This window comes from Dipodomys ordii, unplaced genomic scaffold (assembly GCF_000151885.1).
Source record: "Dipodomys ordii isolate 6190 unplaced genomic scaffold, Dord_2.0 Scaffold168, whole genome shotgun sequence".
Classification (NCBI taxonomy): Eukaryota; Metazoa; Chordata; class Mammalia; order Rodentia; family Heteromyidae; genus Dipodomys; species Dipodomys ordii.
This window is the reverse complement of record NW_012267384.1, coordinates 4,185,875-4,190,834: the sequence shown is the minus strand read 5'-3', so window position 1 is coordinate 4,190,834 and position 4,960 is coordinate 4,185,875.

Sequence of the window (4,960 nt, the reverse complement as noted above, 5' to 3'; positions counted from 1 at the left end):
AAAGAACCAAGATATTATGAGGTTTCATTGTCTTCCAACATCCGCATTTTTACAAATGTGTCATGTAATTGGTGCCAATGAATGCTGTATGTAAATGAAACACACCTTTTCAACTGTTTGTGAAATTTTGAAGTCCTTGTTTCATGTTTTCTCATGTGTACTATTGCCAAATATTTGGATCATTTAGGACAGATAAATATGATTCCCTTTATGATTGATGGGGGGAGGTGAAACGTGTACTAAGAAATAAAATAGCAGCCTTCTATTAATTTAATTAATTTTTCTTCTTGACGTTCTAAGAATTGCTTTTGTTCTCTTCAATGCTAATTTATATTATACTGAGCTCTCAGAGATAGATATCTCAGAACTGGTGTTTTATGCCTTTCTTCCTTTGACACTTTGGGAGAAATGTAGATTTGAAAGTATTTCCCACATCTTTTCTTCTTAATCGTATTCAACCCACACTCTCCACCACATCTTCTAAATACGACCAAATATTGACTGACAGCTTGAAAGTGCTAATCGAAATATTCCCGATCATATGTGTTCAATATGTTGGCTTTACAAAAAAAATTAGGAGCCCAAATCCTTCATCTAATATCATTGCTCAGTACATAGATACATTTTTAACCAGAACAAATTCAAGTACAGCTTTCAGACCAGTCAAACCCAGGAGACAAGCAGGAGGTCTGCCCTTCCCCAGCCATTCTTCTGTCTGCATTAGCCGCTCTTGCTCAGGCTCCATCGACCTGTCAGAGCCATCACAGTGATTGACTGCCCCGGCAGATGTGCTGCTATAACAGGTAACTTGATCATCCAGACCCATCTGTCTCTAAGTCCTCTTCAATTCACACTTTGAAAAATATTAGATGTTGGGAGGGGTTGAATTCTTTGTTGTGATTTTTTTTTAAAGTAGGCTATCTGTATTTCACAAAAAGGTTGCCCTGTAGGAAGTGAATGGAAATATATAACATTTGAGCTCTTTAGTGAGGCAAGCTGCTTCCAGAGTGTATTGCTATCAACATTTTTAAATTGGCCAACAAGATCTGGAAGGTTTTGAAAACCTGATTTCCAAAACACAATCTAAAGTTAAAGACCAATTTTAAAGAACAGCCATGATAATAATAGGATGATGTTTCGAAGATAAGTTTCTGTACGAGTGAGACAGATGGACTGTTTGTATGTTGCGAAAGAGAAGGGGAAACACAGGTAATGAGCACAATCCTGGGTCTTCTCCTCAGTAGCCTATAGCCTGGCAAGTGTTGTAACATCATTAAGCTGAATTTCTGGTATTTCAGATGAGTCTAGAACAAGAATGGGCAAGAGCAACTCAAGCTTCATGCTGAAATGTAGTTAAATAATTTACCAGTGTCACTGTTTCTGATAATTACTTTTCACCAAAATATTTTGCTGTGCTTGTGTGCAGAAGATTTCGTTCTACAAATCAACACTCTAAGTATGGAACTGCTCAGGATCTATCAACAGCTTCTATTAAGAGAGAGAGAATATAAGCTCAGAGATATCAGTGGGCTAACACTTTTCTTTTTCTCAGTAAAGTCTATTGCCTACTCGCTACCAAGAAATGAGGCTGGCTGAGCATGACATGGTTCAATATCTAAGGAAGTGATATAAAGAAACAAGCAAAATAAGGTAATATGAATGACAATTGACCCAAAACAAAAGGCATGGGAACTCAATATTTTTAAATGACAAGAACCAAAAAAATACACTAAGTGTGCATATAAACATGCTACTTACAGAACCTGAAAAAATTAAATGAGGTTACAGGAAGGTTTAGACAAAGATATTTATTTCTTAATAGAATATCTATGTACTTGTTTCATAGGCGAGGTGAAACTCATGCGGTTCACATTGGAGTATAGACTTCTGCTAGTCAAAAGAAATTTTTAAAAATTCCTCCAAAGTTCTCTTTTCTGTCCAAAGAAATATAAATTATATTCTATTATTAGTTTGTTCCATTTATCTCCTAACCAAACCCCATTATTTGTCTTAAGACCCTTCATGAAGAATTTTTTCCCTTCAGAAAAATATAATTTTAACATTTTAAACTTATTTTAGATTATCAATTCCTGGTGTCATTTTATCTCACATTAGTATCCTGTGGAAGGTTCCATTTTGCTCTTGATAGTGTCTAAAGAGAATGACAATCAGCTGTTCACTTTGAGTAAAGTTATGGAAGGCTTTCAAGAGTTATATATCACATGAAGCTTTGACTAATTAATTTGGTTTAACAGTATAGACGTCTCTCTTGAAATCTTCCATTTCCAATCCAAAATAATAATAAAAAAGTCACATGCTATTAGACTTGTAGAACAAGGAGAAAAAAAATCCAACCATGTTCTGATGGAAGTTATTTAGAAAGAGATTCATCATTTTAATAAGGAAAGAGTTCGATAAAAGTGATTGCTATTTTAGTAGTGTTTGTCACTGTGTATTTTGTAATAATTCGCTCTAGAGCCCTATAGATGAAATTGCATTTCTAAGCCCCACGGATCTGCAATACATGCATGCCACAGCATCAGATATGTAAGTTTTCCTGATATGGAACAAGAGATTCTGTTTTAAACTCTTGAATTTTCATGTGGTTCGCATCCTATAACTCATATTCTTAAAAAACGACTGAAGACTTTTCTTATTTCCAAGTGCTTCCTGCTTTCTAAATTCTGTTGCTTGTTTTCTCCTTGGAGTTCTAAATGTTGCTTTAACATCTTTAGGTGTGATATAGATAGATAGAGAGCGATGTAGTTAGCAAGTCTCAAGCTGCAGTTTTTAAATACATTTGCAAACCTTCTTTGGGAGGAAAACAAGGCACTCTTAGGGGAAAGTTACACTTTATTTTGGAGGCATCTCTTGCAACTTTTCTTTCCAAAGGTGCTGAATTTACTATGACTATCAACGTATGTGATTAATCTTGTGTCACATATGCATGTATGGTTCATGAAAGCTAATGTATCCTCTGAGCATCTAGGTCTATATAAAAAGAGACTTAGATCTATTTACCAAATCAGATTCAGTTGAGTGTTTAAGAAAGTGTCCTTTTACATAAGGTTTATGCCATATGATGTGTTGATCATCTTAAGGACAATTTGCCTCTGTGTTCTATCATGCAACTATAGGGCTTCATTTATATCCACCCTGCACTGGTAAGAATTTTTTTCAAATAATTATATCCATAGAAAGAGTTCAGTGTAAATATGGATTTAGCAGTTTATACTAAGAAAAGTGGCTTCCACATATTTTTAAGTTCAAGTTCTGTATATTCAATTACTGTTAGCAAGCACTCCACCTACTGGCTTATGTGATGTCAAGCAAGCATATCAGAAGTAGCAAATATTTTCACCTCTTTAATGTGACTGGGGCTTCAGCCTTAAGACTCTCAGTCAGGGACCCTCATGACTCTGGCTTGACATTCATCAGTGTTAAGAATGACTGATTCTTGGTAGATGTCGTGAATAAATGAGAACTTCATTGTGAAGAAGATTCTCAAAATTAGCTTGGTGCATGAGTAATGGATTGTTCACGGAAATGGACTTTCTCAACCATAAGAAAGAGGGTATATCACATTGCAGAGCCTTAAAATGTCTTCAATTCTTTCTTTTTGTTTTTCATTTTATGAGATAGATCTCACTAGGTAACTCAGGGTCTGGCTTAGAACTCATGAGCATTTGCCTCAGCCTCTTGAGTGCAAGAATTCTAAGTGCAAACAATCACGCTCTGCTTCAAAATGTTTTTAATCAATATCAATAGTGAACATACGGAAAAACACAAGTATTGGTATAGAAAGTACTTTTGCATAAAAATATTCTAAAATAAGACGTTCAGCTTCCTAACGTTCAGCTTCCTAATAAGCTACAATTATAGACACTGATTGTCACTAAATCTTGTCCACTAACATGCCATTTTTAAAGACCTCATGTTGCAGTAGCAATGAGAAACAATCAAGGCTTGCAAATTTCCTATAACCATTGCCCTCACTTGTAGGAACATTTTAGTTTAGTGGTCTTAGTAATGACTAATTCTGTGACAGACAAAGAGAGATTTGTATTAGGTATTACACTGAAATAAAGACAAATTGAACCAGCTCTGTCCTACAATGTCAATAAAAGGTATAAATCATAACCTTCTGCTAATCCCACCCACCACTGTTCATCTTGACACCTCTTTTGAATGACAACTTACTATGTAATTATTGCCACTATGCCCATATTATGGTATGTTAGAATGTGGCAATAAACAATATGGCAATTAATGAGAAATAATACGAGAACAAATCAAGGCATACAGGCTAGACAGAGAGGCAAAGTAGCAGAGAGGTTGAAAATAATCTTAATAGGGTATGGGGTAGAATTGCTTTTCCTAATCATCTCTCGGGGTATTATTGTGGGGAAAGTTTGGAAAAAAAACTCACAGGGAGAATATCTAACTCTATCAAAGGTTTCTAGAGGTCAATATATTTTTCAATCAGTCAATTTCCCATCTTCCCCAGATTTAATGAAGGCCATTCATGCACTTTTGCATAGGAAGCTCTTCTGACTCCTAATACCGGTGTAAAGTATAGCTAAACTCAGAAACAATGTACCATTAAATAATCGAACCTCTTCTGGGTACATGAATACTCATGCACTGATGCTGGGATAGCTTCTAACTGCATTAGTTAAGAGGCCAATAAAACTACATCCCAGATGCATGAATTTCTCTTTTGGCTTTGCAAGGGACATTTTCAGTTAGGGAGGAAAATCAGTCCCATTAAGCATTTACTCTGAAAAACAGAGATTGAGGAATTTTAGCACATGACTACACAACAAAATTTACCTGACCCTTCCAAGCTAAGGAAAACAAGACAGAAGGTCCTCTTGAGAGGCTGTATCATATATATGTTCAGAGCCTGTGCTGCCCATATGTTCAATAGGACTGTTGAATCTCAAAGTTATAATAATTT